The sequence below is a fragment of the Nicotiana tomentosiformis genome, chromosome 2 (genome assembly GCF_000390325.3).
Source record: "Nicotiana tomentosiformis chromosome 2, ASM39032v3, whole genome shotgun sequence".
Lineage (NCBI taxonomy): Eukaryota > Viridiplantae > Streptophyta > Magnoliopsida > Solanales > Solanaceae > Nicotiana > Nicotiana tomentosiformis.
Window position 1 is genome coordinate 104602555 of NC_090813.1, and position 16920 is coordinate 104619474.

A 16920-nucleotide genomic window follows, 5' to 3' on the forward strand; every position below is an offset into this window, starting at 1 on the left:
GGGAACCACGGACCCCGATCGCCTAAAATTTTTCCGGGCGATCAAATACGACCTAAAGAACCATAGTCACAGCCCCACAATGATAGTTCCCCATTTTTTGCATTTTTTGGCCAAAAACCTAGAATTCCGCCCGATTCCCATATTTTCATGTGCTATAGCCCACGCCTTCCGAGTGGGCCAGGCCCCGCAGACTTGGAGCACCTAAAAATCTTTCGGGCAATCAAATCAGACCTAAGGAACCATAGTCACCTTCCTGCCATGATTGTTCTTCATTTTTTGCATTTTTCGTCCAAAACACTAGAATTCCGGACGTTTCCCATATTTTCGTGTGCTATACCCACGCCTTCCAAGTGGTCCCGCGAACCCCGGACCCCAATCGTCTTAAATTTTCCGGGCCATCAAATAAGACCTAAGGAACCATATTCACTGCCCCGCGATGATCGTTCCTCATTTTTTGCATTTTTCGGCCAAAAATCCAGAATTCCTCGATTTCCATATTTTCGTGTGCTTTACCTACTCCTTCCAAGTGGTCCCAGGACCCACAGACCTCGATTACCTAAAAATTTTCTGGGCCATCAAATACGACCTAAGGAACCATAGTCACCGCCCTGCCATGATCGTTCCTCATTTTTTGCGTTTTTCGGCCAAAAACCTAGAATTCCGCCCGATTTCCATATTTTCGTGTGCTATACCCACGCCTTCCAAGTGGTCCCGGGAATCCCGGACCCCGATCGCCTAAAATTTTTCTAGGCCAACAAATACAACCTAAGGAACCATAGTCACTGCCCCGCCATGATCGTTCCTCATGTTTTGCGTTTTTCGGCCAAAAAACAAGAATTCCGCGCGATTCCCATATTTTCGTGTGCTATAGCCCACGCCTTGCGAGTGGTCCCAGGACCCCCAGACCCCGATCGCCTAAAATTTTTCTGGGCCATCAAATACGACCTAAGGAACCATAGTCACCGCCCCGTGATGATCGTTCCTCATTTTTTGCCTTTTTCGGCCAAAAACCTAGAATTCCGCCCGATTTCCATATTTTTGTGTGCTATATCCACGACTTCCAAGTGGTCCCGGGAACCACGGACCCCAATCGCCTAAAATTTTTCCGGGCGATCAAATACGACCTAAAGAACCATAGTCACAGCCCCACAATGAAAGTTCCTCATTTTTTGCATTTTTCGGCCAAAAAACTAGAATTCCACGCGATTCCCATATTTTCGTGTGCTATATCCCATGCCTTCCGAGTGGTCCCAGGCCCCCCGGACCCCGATCGCCTAAATTTTTTTCGGGCCATCAAATACGATCTAAGGAACAATAGTCACTGCCCCGCCATGATCGTTCCTCACTTTTGGGTTTTTTGGCCAAAAACCTAGAATTCCGCCCGATTCCCATATTTTCGTGTGCTATAGCCCACGCCTTCCGAGTGGGCCAGGCCCCGCAGACTCGGAGCACCTAAAAATCTGTCGGGCGATCAAATCAGACCTAAGGAACCATAGTCACCTTCCCGCCATGATTGTTCTTCATTTTTTGCATTTTTCGTCCAAAACACTAGAATTCCGCCCGTTTCCCATATTTTCGTGTGCTATACCCACGCCTTCCAAGTGGTCCCGGGAACCCCGGACCCCGATCGTCTAAAAATTTTTCGGGCCATCAAATAAGACCTAAGGAACCATAGTCACCGCCCCGCGATGATCGTTCCTCATTTTTTGCGTTTTTCGGCCAAAAACCTAGAATTCCGCCCGATTTCCATATTTTCGTGAGCTATACCCACGCCTTCCAAGTGGTCCCAGGAACCCCGGACCCCGATCGCCTAAAATTTTTCTGGGCCTTCAAATACGACCTAAGGAACCATATTCACTGCCCCACCATGATCGTTCCTCATTTTTTGTATTTTTTGGCCAAAAACCCAGAATTCCTCGATTTCCATATTTTCGTGTGCTACACCCACTCCTTCCGAGTGGTCCCAGGAACCCCGGACCTCGATTACCTAAAACTTTTCCGGGCCATCAAATACGACCTAAGGAACCATAGTCACCGCCCCGCCATGATCGTTTCTCATTTTTTGCGTTTTTCGGCCAAAAACCTAGAATTCCGCTCGATTTCCATATTTTCCTGTGCTATACCCACGCCTTCCAAGTGGTCCCGGGAATCCCAGACCCCGATCGCCTAAAATTTTTCTAGGCCATCTAATACGACCTAAGGAACCATAGTCACTGCCCCGCCATGATCGTTCCTCATGTTTTGCATTTTTCGGCCAAAAAACTAGAATTCTGCGCGATTCCCATATTTTCGTGTGCTATAGCCCACGCCTTCCGAGTGGTCCCAGGACTCCCGGACCCCGATTGCCTAAAATTTTTCCGGGCAATCAAATACGACCTAAGGAACCATAGTCACCGCCCCGCCATGATCGTTCCTGATTTTTTGCGTTTTTCGGCCAAAAACCTAGAACTCCGCCCGATTCCCATATTTTCGTGTGCTATAGCCCACGCCTTCCGAGTGGTCCCAGGCCCCCCGGACCCCGGTCGCCTAAAATTTTTTCGGGCCTTCAAATAAAAACTACGGAACCATAGTCACCGCCCTGCCATGATCGTTCCTAAGTTTTTGCATTTTTCGGCCAAAAAACTAGAATTCCGCCAGATTCCCATATTTTCGTGTGCTATATCCACGCCTTCCAAGTGGTCCCGGGAACCACGGACCCTGATCACCTAAAATTTTTCCGGGCGATCAAATACGACCTAAAGAACCATAGTCACAGCCCCACAATGATAGTTCCTCATTTTTTGCATTTTTCGGCCAAAAAACTAGAATTCCGCGCGATTCCCATATTTTCGTGTGCTATATCCCACGCCTTCCGAGTGGTCCCAGGCCCCCCGGACCCCGATCGCCTAAAAAATTTTCGGGCCATCAAATACGACCTAAGGAACAATAGTAACCGCCCCGCCATGATCGTTCCTCACTTTTGGGTTTTTTGGCCAAAAACCTAGAATTCCGCCCGATTCCCATATTTTCGTGTGCTATAGCCCACGCCTTCCGAGTGGGCCAGGCCCCGCAGGCTCGGAGCACCTAAAAATCTTTCGGGCAATCAAATCAGACCTAAGGAACCATAGTCACCGCCCCGCCATGATCGTTCCAGATTTTTTGCGTTTTTCGGCCAAAAACCTAGAACTCCGCCCGATTCCCATATTTTCGTGTGCTATAGCCCACGCCTTCCGAGTGGTCCCAGACCCCCCGGACCCCGGTCGCCTAAAATTTTTTCGGGCCTTCAAATAAAAACTACGGAACCATAGTCACCGCCCTGCCATGATCGTTCCTAAGTTTTTGCATTTTTCGGCCAAAAAACTAGAATTCCGCCAGATTCCCATATTTTCGTGTGCTATATCCACGCCTTCCAAGTGGTCCCGGGAACCACGGACCCTGATCACCTAAAATTTTTCCGGGCGATCAAATACGACCTAAAGAACCATAGTCACAGCCGCACAATGATAGTTCCTCATGTTTTGCATTTTTCGGCCAAAAAACTAGAATTCCGCGCGATTCCCATATTTTCGTGTGCTATATCCCATGCCTTCCGAGTGGTCCCAGGCCCCCCGGACCCCGATCGCCTAAAAAATTTTTGGGCCATCAAATACGACCTAAGGAACAATAGTAACCGCCCCGCCATGATCGTTCCTCACTTTTGGGTTTTTTGGCCAAAAACCTAGAATTCCGCCCGATTCCCATATTTTCATGTGCTATAGCCCACGCCTTCCGAGTGGGCCAGGCCCCGCAGACATGGAGCACCTAAAAATCTTTCGGGCAATCAAATCAGACCTAAGGAACCATAGTCACCTTCCCGCCATGATTGTTCTTCATTTTTTGCATTTTTCGTCCAAAACACTAGAATTCCGCCCGTTTCCCATATTTTCGTGTGCTATACCCACGCCTTCCAAGTGGTCCCGGGAACCCCGGACCCCGATCGTCTAAAAATTTTCCGGGCCATCAAATACGACCTAAAAAACCATAGTCACCACCCCGCGATAATCGTTCCTCATTTTTTGCGTTTTTCAGCCAAAAACCTAGAATTCCGCCCGATTTCCATATTTTCGTGTGCTATACCCACGCCTTCCAAGTGGTCCCAGGAACCCTGGACCCCGATCGTCTAAAAAATTTCCGGGCCATCAAATACGACCTAAGGAACCATAGTCGCCCCACGATGATCGTTCCTCATTTTTTGCATTTTTCGGCCAAAAACCTAGAATTCCGCCCGATTTCCATATTTTCGTGTGCTATACCCACGCCTTCCAAGTGGTCCCGGGAACCCCGGACCCCGATCGCCTAAAATTTTTCTGGTCCTTCAAATACGACCTAAGGAACCATATTCACTGCCCCACCATGATCGTTCCTCATTTTTTGCATTTTTCGGCCAAAAACCCAGAATTCCTCGATTTCCACATTTTCGTGTGCTATACCTACTTCCGAGTTGTGCCAGGACCCCCGGACCTCGATTACCTAAAAAATTTTCGGGCCATCAAATACGACCTAAGGAACCATAGTCACCGCCCTGCCATGATCGTTCCTCATTTTGTGCATTTTTCGGCCAAAAACCTAGAATTCCGCCAGATTTCCATATTTTCGTGTGCTATACCCACACCTTCCAAGTGGTCCCGGGAATCCCGGACCCCGATCGCCTAAAATTTTTCTAGGCCATCAAATACGACCTAAAGAACCATAGTCACTGCCCCGCCATGATCGTTCCTCATGTTTTACGTTTTTCGGCCAAAAAACTTGAATTCCGCGCGATTCCCATATTTTCGTGTGCTATAGCCCACGCCTTCCGATTGGTCCCAGTACTCCCGGACCCCGATTGCCTCAAAATTTTCCGGGCAATCAAATACGACCTAAGGAACCATAGTCACCGCCCCGCAATGATTGTTCTTCATTTTTTGCATTTTTCGTCCAAAACACTAGAATTCCGCCCATTTCCCATATTTTCGTGTGCTATACCCACGCCTTCCAAGTGGTCCCGGGAACCCCGGACCCTGATCGTCTAAAAATTTTCCGGGCCATCAAATACGACCTAAGGAACCATAGTCACCGCCCCGCGATGATCATTCCTCATTTTTTGCGTTTTTCGGCCAAAAACCTAGAATTCCGCCCGATTTCCATATTTTCGTGTGCTATACCCACGCCTTCCAAGTGGTCCCGGGAACCCCGGACCCCGATCGCCTAAAATTTTTCTGGGCCTTCAAATACGACCTAAGGAACCATATTCACTGCCCCACCATAATCGTTCCTCATTTTTTGTATTTTTCGGCCAAAAAAATAGAATTTTGCTCGATTCCCGTATTTTCGTGTGCTATAGCCCACGCCTTCCGAGTGGTCCTAGGACCCCCGGACCCTGATCGCCTAAAAAATTTTCGGGCCATCAAATACGACCTAAGGAACCATAGTCACCGCCCCGCGATGATCGTTCCTCATTTTTTTGCCTTTTTCGGCCAAAAACCTAGAATTCCGCCCGATTTCTATATTTTTGTGTGCTATAGCCCACGCCTTCCGAGTGGGCCAGGCCCCGCAGACTCGGAGCACCTAAAAATCTTTCGGGCAATCAAATCAGACCTAAGGAACCATAGTCACCTTCCCGCCATGATTGTTCTTCATTTTTTGCATTTTTCGTCCAAAACACTAGAATTTCGCCCGTTTCCCATATTTTTGTGTGCTATACCCACGCCTTCCAAGTGGTCCCAGGACCCCCGGACCCCGATCGCCTAAAATTTTTCCGGGCCATCAAATACGACCTAAGGAACCATAGTAACCGCCCCGCCATGATCGTTCCTCACTTTTGGGTTTTTTGGCCAAAAACCTAGAATTTCGCCCGATTCCCATATTTTCGTGTGCTATAGGCCACGCCTTCCGAGTGGGCCTGGCCCCGCCGACTCGGAGCACCTAAAAATCTTTCGGGAAATCAAATTAGACCTAAGAAACCATAGTCACCTTCCCGCCATGATTGTTCTTCATTTTTTGCATTTTTCGTCCAAAACACTAGAATTCCGCCCGTTTCCCATATTTTCGTGTGCTATACCCACGCCTTCCAAGTGGTCCCAGGATTCCCGGACCCCGATCGCCTAAAATTTTTCCGGGCCATCAAATACAACCTAAGGAACCATGTCACCGCCCCGCGATGATCATTCCTCATTTTTTGCGTTTTTCGGCCAAAAACCTAGAATTCTGCCCGATTTCCATATTTTCGTGTGCTATACCCACGCCTTCCAAGTGGTCCCGGGAACCCCGGACCCCGATCGCCTAAAATTTTTCTGGGCCTTCAAATACGACCTAAGGAACCATATTCACTGCCCCACCATAATCGTTCCTCATTTTTTGCATTTTTCGGCCAAAAAAATAGAATTTTGCTCGATTCCCGTATTTTCGTGTGCTATAGCCCACGCCTTCCGAGTGGTCCTAGGACCCCCGGACCCTGATCGCCTAAAAAATTTTCGGGCCATCAAATACGACCTAAGGAACCATAGTCACCGCCCCGCGATGATCGTTCCTCATTTTTTTGCCTTTTTCGGCCAAAAACCTAGAATTCCGCCCGATTTCCATATTTTTGTGTGCTATAGCCCACGCCTTCCGAGTGGGCCAGGCCCCGCAGACTCGGAGCACCTAAAAATCTTTCGGGCAATCAAATCAGACCTAAGGAACCATAGTCACCTTCCCGCCATGATTGTTCTTCATTTTTTGCATTTTTCGTCCAAAACACTAGAATTTCGCCCGTTTCCCATATTTTTGTGTGCTATACCCACGCCTTCCAAGTGGTCCCAGGACCCCGATCGCCTAAAATTTTTCCGGGCCATCAAATACGACCTAAGGAACCATAGTAACCGCCCCGCCATGATCGTTCCTCACTTTTGGGTTTTTTGGCCAAAAACCTTGAATTTCGCCCGATTCCCATATTTTCGTGTGCTATAGGCCACGCCTTCCGAGTGGGCCTGGCCCCGCAGACTCGGAGCACCTAAAAATCTTTCGGGAAATCAAATTAGACCTAAGAAACCATAGTCACCTTCCCGCCATGATTGTTCTTCATTTTTTGCATTTTTCGTCCAAAACACTAGAATTCCGCCCGTTTCCCATATTTTCGTGTGCTATACCCACGCCTTCCAAGTGGTCCCAGGATTCCCGGACCCCGATCGCCTAACATTTTTCCGGGCCATCAAATACAACCTAAGGAACCATAGTCACCGCCCCGCGATGATCGTTCCTCATTTTTTGCCATTTTCGGCCAAAATACTAGAAATCCGCCCGATTTTCAAATTTTCGTGTGCTATAGCCCACGCCTTCCGAGTGGTCCCAGGCCCCCCGGACCCCGGTCGCCTAAAATTTTTCCGGGCCTTCAAATAAAACCTACGGAACCATAGTCACCGCCCTGCCATGATCGTTCCTAAGTTTTTGCATTTTTTGGCCAAAAAATTAGAATTCCGCCCGATTCCCATATTTTCGTGTGCTATGTCCACGCCTTCCAAGTGGTCCCGGGAACCACGGACCCTGATCGCCTAAAATTTTTCCGGGCGATCAAATACGACCTAAAGAACCATAGTCACAGCCCCACAATGATAGTTCCTCATTTTTTGCATTTTTCGGCCAAAAAACTAGAATTCCGCGCGATTCCCATATTTTCGTGTGCTATATCCCACGCCTTCCGAGTGGTCCCAGGCACCCCGGACCCCGATCGCCTAAATTTTTTCAGGCCATAAAATACGACCTAAGGAACAATAGTCACCGCCCCGCCATGATCGTTCCTCACTTTTGGGTTTTTTGGCCAAAAACCTAGAATTCCGCCCGATTCCCATATTTTCGTGTGCTATAGCCCACGCCTTCCGAGTGGGTCAGGCCCCACAGGCTCGGTACACCTAAAAATCTTTCGGGCAATCAAATCAGACCTAAGGAACCATAGTCACCTTCCCGCCATGATTGTTCTTCATTTTTTGCATTTTTCGTCCAAAACACTAGAATTCCGCCCGTTTCCCATATTTTCGTGTGCTATACCCACGCCTTCCAAGTGGTCCCGGGAACCCCGGACCCCGATCGTCTAAAAATTTTCCGGGGCCATCAAATACGACCTAAGGAACCATAGTCACCGCCCCGCGATGATCGTTCCTCATTTTTTGCGTTTTTCGGCCAAAAACCTAGAATTCCGCCCGATTTTCATATTTTCGTGTGCTATACCCACGCCTTCCAAGTGGTCCCGGGAACCCCGGACCCCGATCGCCTGAAATTTTTTTGGGCCTTCAAATACGACCTAAGGAACCATATTCACTGCCCCACCATGATCGTTCCTCATTTTTTGCGTTTTTCGGCCAAAAACCCAAAATTCCTCGATTTCCATATTTTCGTGTGCTATACCTACTTCCGAGTTGTCGCAGGACCCCCGGACCTCGATTACCTAAAAATTTTCCGGGCCATCAAATACGACCTAAGGAACCATAGTCACCGCCCCTCCATGATCGTTCCTCATTTTTTGCATTTTTCGGCCAAAAACCTAGAATTCCGCCAGATTTTCATATTTTCGTGTGCTATACCCACACCTTCCAAGTGGTCCCGGGAATCCCGGACCCCGATCGCCTAAAATTTTTCTAGGCCATCAAATACAACCTAAGGAACCATAGTCACTGCCCCGCCATGATCGTTCCTTATGTTTTGCGTTTTTCGGCCAAAAAACTTGAATTCCGCGTGATTCCCATATTTTCGTGTGCTATAGCCCACGCCTTCCGAGTGGTCCCAGGACTCCCGGACCCCGATTGCCTAAAATTTTTCCGGGCAATCAAATATGACCTAAGGAACCATAGTCACCGCCCCGCCATGATTGTTCCTCATTTTTTGCGTTTTTCAGCCAAAAACCTAGAACTCCGCCCGATTCCCATATTTTCGTGTGCTATAGCCGACGCTTTCCTAGTAGTCCCAGGCCCCCCGGACCCCGGTCGCCTAAAATTTTTTTGGGCCTTCAAATAAAACCTACGGAACCATAGTCACCGCCCTGCCATGATCGTTCCTAAGTTTTTGCATTTTTCGGCCAAAAAACTAGAATTCCGCCCGATTCCCATATTTTCATGTGCTATATCCACGCCTTCCAAGTGGTCCCGGGAACCACGGACCCCGATCGCCCAAAATTTTTCTGGGCGATCAAATACGACCTAAAGAACCATAGTCACAGCCCCACAATGATAGTTCCTCATTTTTTGCATTTTTCGGCCAAAAAACTAGAATTTCGCGCGATTCCCATATTTTCGTGTGCTATATCCCACGCCTTCCGAGTGGTCCCATGCGCCCCGGACCCCGATCGCCTAAAATTTTTCCAGGCCATCAAATACGACCTAAGGAACAATAGTCACCGCCCCGCCATGATCGTTCCTCACTTTTGGGTTTTTTGGCCAAAAACCTAGAATTCCGCCCATTCCCATATTTTCGTGTGCTATAGCCCACGCCTTCCGAGTGGGCCAGGCCCCGCAGACATGGAGCACCTAAAAATCTTTCGGGCAATCAAATCAGACCTAAGGAACCATAGTCACCTTCCCGCCATGATTGTTCTTCATTTTTTGCATTTTTCGTCCAAAACACTAGAATTCCGCCCTTTTCCCATATTTTCGTGTGCTATACCCACGCCTTCCAAGTGGTCCCGTGAACCCCGGACCCCGATCGTCTAAAAATTTCCGGGCCATCATATAAGACCTAAGGAACCATATTCACTGCCCCGCGATGATCGTTCCTACTTTTTTGCATTTTTCGGCCAAAAACCCAGAATTCCTCGATTTCCATATTTTCGTGTGCTATACCTACTCCTTCCGAGTGGTCCCAGGACCCCCGGACCTCGATTACCTAAAAGTTTTCCGGGCCATCAAATACGACCTAAGGAACCATAGTCACCGCCCCGCCATGATTGTTCCTCATTTTTTGTATTTTTCTACAAAAAACCTAGAAGTCCGCCCGATTTCCATATTTTCGTGTGCTATACCCACGCCTTCCAAGTGGTCCCGGGAATCCCGGACCCCGATCGCCTAAAATTTTTCTAGGCCATCAAATACAACCTAAGGAACCATAGTCACTGCCTCGCCATAATCGTTCCTCATGTTTTGCGTTTTTTGGCCAAAAAACTAGAATTCCGCGCGATTCCCATATTTTCGTGTGCTATAGCCCACGCCTTGCGAGTGGTCCCAGGACCCCCGGACCCCGATCGCCTAAAACTTTTTCGGGCCATCAAATACGACCTAAGGAACCATAGTCACCGCCCCGCGATGATCATTCCTCATTTTTTGCCTTTTTCGGCCAAAAACCTAGAATTCCGCCCGATTTCCATATTTTCGTGTGCTATATCCACGCCTTCCAAGTGGTCACGGGAACCACGGACCCCGATCGCCTAAAATTTTTCCGGGCGCCAAAAACTTGTTGCGACCAAACACACTCACGCAAGTATACGCGATCATCAAGTAATAAAGTGACTAAAAGTCGGATGTCGAACCCACGAGGACTTATGATTAGCTATTAACTAAATTAGACTATCCTAATTATCTAAACAAGAATTAAATCTAAAAATATTTTATTCTAACTAATTAAATAAGAAAAATATAAATAATAAACTTTGAACAGAGAAAGAGCAGATTTTAATGATATCAATGTAATGAAAACGATCTAGGGTTATGGGCTATCTAACAATCCTATTGTATTCTTCAATTGAATTGACCGACTAATTTATCTAGCTTATTGGTTGACAGGGGTTAATGCTCATAAGAATCTGTCGAGTTCTTACTCGCCTATTCAAGCTAACCTAACGCCTATATGTCTATGGAGTTAGAATCAACAAGAACGCATTTATAATTCCTGTAAATCAACCAAGCAAGGCAATTAGGTATATGTCTATCCTAACCACGAATCCGTTCCCCGATGCCCGAGTTCAAGAACTTGCCCTACTCAATCCTATATGCAATATAGAATTCCCACTTTCGAGTTCAATTCTAGATTCGTAGATAATATTCAATTGGTGATCAAGCAATTAAATAATTAAGTGCAAGATTGAATAAATAAACTAATATGATAAATCAAGAAGTCAAAATCAATATCCGAATAACAATAGTCATGAAAGAACCACAACCCTAGAATGTGAAGTTTAGCTCCATATAGACATGGTAGCCAAACAACAAATCATACAAAGAAACATAAAAATTACTAAGTTTGGTGGGAGAAAGATGGAACTTGATGAATTCCGGCCTCCACAGCTTTTTCGTGGCTTTTTTCCCCCTTCCCAATATGTTAGATGACCTAAAAGAGGCATTTTTGGCTTATATATTGCGTACCAAAGTCGTGGGCCAAAGTTCTCCTATTTCTAATCCAAATCAGCTTCAGGGATTGATGCTGGGGTGGATGCGTCGCATCCACCTCGTCCTCCACTTCTCAGCTTCGCATGCTAGGGTGGATGCGTCGCATCCACCCTTTGTTCCTCCTTCTCAGCTTTGCCCAGGTGCGGATGCTATGGCGGATGCTATGGGCCGACTTCACTGCTAAGGGTGCACGAAATCCAACCCCTCTTCCTCTATCTAGAGCACCTTTTCTTCATATTTTTATACTCCAAACACCCTAATTTATCACACACAACTCAATTAGTCATAAAACCAATAATTAAACCATGTTGGGCATTTTAAAGATCAAATAGCATCAAAAAGTGGTTAAAACATGGGTAAAGTAACATCAACACATATCGAAATATGCCCAACATCACCACCCCACACTTAAACCTTTGTTCGTCCTCGAACAAACCATCACTATAGTAAATAAAATAAAATTAAGCTCTCATCATTCAAAGCACACTACATCTATGACCATGGTTATTTGCTACAATTAGGCTCTAGACTATGCATCAACACACTTACCTTTTCTTATGCCCTTCTTTAAACATATTCGAACAAAGACAACATGCTCACAACAATCCTAACCTCAAAAACCGACTCAATGTCACAATGCACTCATGGCTTGAACACCCAACATCATAGAGAAGTCTAATAACGTTACCTATCCCTAGTGAAACCATGTGCCCTCACAACAAGAACAAGAGAGCGAGTTCAATCCACACATTCGAATCTCATGATCAAATATATTTTAATGACTCACATATATCAAAGAAAATCGCTCACTCTCACAGAGAAGTCACATGCATGCAATTGGTACCATAGGCTTGCCCTTAATGTAAATCTCTACTAATGTAAGCTCGCTCGATCTAAAATCAATTAGGACTTTTTCATGGTTGTAATGTGGGCAAAGGAAAAGGTAGGATATATTTTAGGAATAGTGACTCACCCTCCTAAGCACTTTAATACATCACAAATAACTTAAGCGCAAATTCTTCAACACCACTTCAATTTCACAAATAATATCACCCCAACAATATTTCCTCTTTCTTTAAGCACTACTTTAATTCATACCCACTAGCAAGAACAAGACAACAATTTATTCATCTATATTTTTCCTTCTTTTTTTTTCTTCAGATTTTTCTCTTCTTTTTTTTTTCTTTCAATTTCGCTAGTGGTGTATTATTTTACAAAATAAGTGCACCCTTCTTTCTTTCATTGGTTCCACTCAAAAGTCACCCCACACTTAGTCCCTTCTTACTTCTTTTAGCGCTCATCTAACAATTAAAGTGCTTTAAGAGGTAAAAGGATCAAAACAATGTCAATTAAGAATAAAAAGGGTATAGGCTTGTAATGTGGGTACCAAATAAAAGGTCTACAGGCTCAAAAGGGTTAACTAGGGATAGATTTTATTTGTGATAAGCAATAAGCTCAAAAAGATCAAAGAAAGCCTAAAATCATTTTTCAAACCGAGCATCACCTAAAATTTCGCTTCAACTCACATACCGGGCAAGTTCTAGACACAAGTACAATACATGGACTACACAAAAATCTCACCACACATGGCACATGACTCACTAAGGACGATCACATTCCGACTCTCAAGCAATGCAAGTATTCACGGAGCCACGAGATATTAAGTATAAACACAAGGTGAACATAAGTCATGTAAACGAGACATAGGCGCCACAAAACATGCTATCCAATTTAACAAGGCATCATCAATAAATTCAAATCATACAGAAGATACTACACATGCCAAAGCATAAATATGTTACTATCAAACAAGTCAAGGGCGCCTAGGTTCATCATTCTTGCTCCTTTTATTCCCTAAATTCCTAATCTACTCGGAAAGAAAAAAACTACCCGGTTCAAACTACATCCCATGGAAAAGAACCGAGGCACAAAGAAAAACCACAGGGGATTATTACTACCTAAAGAAAGCTAAAAGACATATTTTGAATTTTTGTTTAGACTTTAATCCCTCAAGAAAACTGTCTAGGAGATCAATCGTCGGGAAAAGTCCAATTTTTCTACTTTTTCGTTTTTTTTTTTTAATTTCTTTTTTTCTTTTTTTTTTCACAAAAGCTACTACACTTAAGAATGAGTACTACAACTAAGCTAAAATAGCACAGAAACTCATCCAAACGATCTCCTCACCCCACACTTAAAATTTTGCAATGTCCTCAATGCACATTATAAATAATAAGAGGGTAAACGAGACTCCCTGGTAGGCCAAAGGCCGAAGCAATAGCGGCTCACGAGGTACTCAGACTTCCCCCAGGCATCGTCCTTTGTGTGGGCACCCCACACTTAGTCCTCACCATCTAGCTCGCTTTTGCACTCTTCTAATGGCTTTGCTTCCTATGCTCATAATCCTACAAAACAAAAATAAATACTACAAAATAATAAAAATAAAATAAAATAAAAAGTAAACAAAAATAAAAGAAAGCAGTAACGCTGGGTTGCCTCCCAACAAGCGCCTGATTTAACGTAGCGGCACGACGTGAACCACTTTTTGCCTCCACCTCGAACTTATGAATTGAGCCCCTAACATGGCATCCAGTTTGCGGCTATGCTCCAGTGGTGGGGCTACAAAGATAACCAGGCCAAGTAATAAATTTTTCACTCTACACTTCTCGGCCTTTAGATGAGGAATGTATTTTTTGCTTTTTGGCATGACAAATTCAAAAATATAGGCATCATGTTCCTCTTCCATTGACTCCTCCAAAGGCTTAGATGACTCGATTTCCATGTCATCATCCAAATACAATGTCGAAAAATGTTTAGAATGAGGACCAACATGCCCCAACTTTAGAATTGTATTACTATTTATATCCTCATATGTGCACACATTAGAGTCTTCAAATATAACATTATCTGCTACCTCGCATGGCTCTAGTGTACTTTTCTCAACATGGGCATCATCAACAGAAATATGCTCGAATGATTGGCTCTCCACTTTTAGCTCCTCAATTTGGCGTATAAGCTCATTTTCAGCTTCTGACAACTCATTACTATTTTGTTGGGCGATAGACGCAACAACCTTTGCATTTAATTTATCTTGCAAGTCGTGAATAGTAGTGACAAATTTATAGATCCCTTGTCCCAGTTTAGATCTTCCCTCTATAAAGTGTCTCATCCCATCAGTAAGTTCCTCATGTTGAGCTTCATATATTTCTAACTTTTCAGCCTGTTCTGCCAGCCAAGTTTGGCTCAAAATCTCCTCTTTTTCAAAAATTTTCTCTTGCTGGTACTCGCTCTCTTCATTCAATTCTTCCATATTGGCCTTCATTCTTGTGATTGCTGCCCTCATTCTTTTCATATCTTTTTTGAGTTCATCCTGTTGCTCTGCTACTTGCCTCAGAATATCCCTAATATATGCATCAGGCTCCATATCCTGCACTTCATTGCCCCTATCAAACTCAGAAATATCATTAGAAAGATCATAATAAGGGCTCAGAGAAGGATGAACAAAATTAGGACAACCATCCCAATGGCCATCTTGACCACCACACATATTACAAATATTCCACTCAAAGGATTGAGATTGTGCGCACAACTCGCTCCTGGGAACATTCTGACAATTTTTCCACCAGTGGGGTCCTCCACAATATGGACAAGGATCATCAAAATAAGAATAACCATCATTCGAATAATTTTTATTCCAAGATGCCATGCTAAAATAAATAAAAAATACTAACTAAAATAAAATAATAAAAAAAATGTCTAATCTAGAAAAATAGCAAATTTCTAAGTCCCCGGCAACGGCGCCAAAAACTTGTTGCGACCAAACACACTCACGCAAGTATACGCGGTCGTCAAGTAATAAAGTGACTAAAAGTCGGATGTCGAACCCACGAGGACTTATGATTAGCTATTAACTAAATTAGACTATCCTAATTATCTAAACAAGAATTAAATCTAAAAATATTTTATTCTAACTAATTAAATAAGAAAAATATAAATAATAAACTTTGAACAGAGAAAGAGCAGATTTTAATGATATCAATGTAATGAAAACGATCTAGGGTTATGGGCTATCTAACAATCCTATTGTATTCTTCAATTGAATTGACCGACTAATTTATCTAGCTTATTGGTTGACAGGGGTTAATGCTCATAAGAATCTGTCGAGTTCTTACTCGCCTATTCAAGCTAACCTAACGCCTATATGTCTATGGAGTTAGAATCAACAAGAACGCATTTATAATTCCTGTAAATCAACCAAGCAAGACAATTAGGTATATGTCTATCCTAACCACGAATCCGTTCCCCGATGCCCGAGTTCAAGAACTTGCCCTACTCAATCCTATATGCAATATAGAATTCCCACTTTCGAGTTCAATTCTAGATTCGTAGATAATATTCAATTGGTGATCAAGCAATTAAATAATTAAGTGCAAGATTGAATAAATAAACTAATATGATAAATCAAGAAGTCAAAATCAATATCCGAATAACAATAGTCATGAAAGAACCACAACCCTAGAACGTGAAGTTTAGCTCCATATAGACATGGTAGCCAAACAACAAATCATACAAAGAAACATAAAAATTACTAAGTTTGGTGGGAGAAAGATGAAACTTGATGAATTCCAGCCTCCACAGCTTTTTCGTGGCTTTTTCCCTCTCCCCAATATGTTAGATAACCTAAAAGAGGCGTTTTTAGCTTATATATTGCGTACAAAAGTCGTGGGCCAAAGCTCTCCTATTCCTAGTCCAATTCGGCTTCAGGGATTGATGCTGGGGTGGATGCGTCGCATCCACCTCGTCCTCCACTTCTCAGCTTCGCATGCTAGGGTGGATGCGTCGCATCCACCCTTTGTTCCTCCTTCTCAGCTTTGCCCAGGTGCGGATGCTATGGCGGATGCTATGGGCCGACTTCACTGCTAAGGGTGCACGAAATCCAACCCCTCTTCCTCTATCTAGAGCACCTTTTCTTCATATTTTTATACTCCAAACACCCTAATTCATCACACACAACTCAATTAGTCATAAAACCAATAATTAAACCATGTTGGGCATTTTAAAGATCAAATAGCATCAAAAAGCGGTTAAAACATGGGTAAAGTAACATCAACACATATCGAAATATGCCCAACATCAGCGATCAAATATGACCTAAAGAACCATAGTCACAGCCCCACAATGATAGTTCCTCATTTTATGCATTTTCGGCCAAAAAACTAGAATTCCACGCGATTCCCATATTTTCGTGTGCTAAATCCCACGCCTTCCGAGTGGTCCCAGGCACCCCGGACCCCGATCGCCTAAATTTTTTACGGGCCATCAAATACGACCTAAGGAACAATAGTCACCGCCCCGCCATGATCGTTCCTCACTTTTGGGTTTTTTGGCCAAAAACCTAGAATTCTGCCCGATTCCCATATTTTCGTGTGCTATAGCCCACGCCTTCCGAGTGGGCCAGGCCCCGCAGACTCGGAGCACCTAAAAATATGTCGGGCGATCAAATCAGACCTAAGGAACCATAGTCACCTTCCCGCCATGATTGTTCTTCATTTTTTGCATTTTTCGTCCAAAACACTAGAAT

General features: G+C 44.4%; 1 long non-coding RNA gene across 1 annotated transcript; it reads right to left on the minus strand.

Annotated features, from left to right (window-relative positions):
- Positions 1-11344: 11344 nt before the first annotated feature.
- Positions 11345-16432, minus strand: LOC138905159 (uncharacterized). Its single transcript, XR_011413518.1, has 2 exons — positions 16281-16432; positions 11345-11554 (listed from the first exon to the last, which is right to left on the minus strand). It is a non-coding gene; the product is annotated as an uncharacterized lncRNA (long non-coding RNA).
- Between the last annotated feature and the right edge of the window lie 488 nt (positions 16433-16920).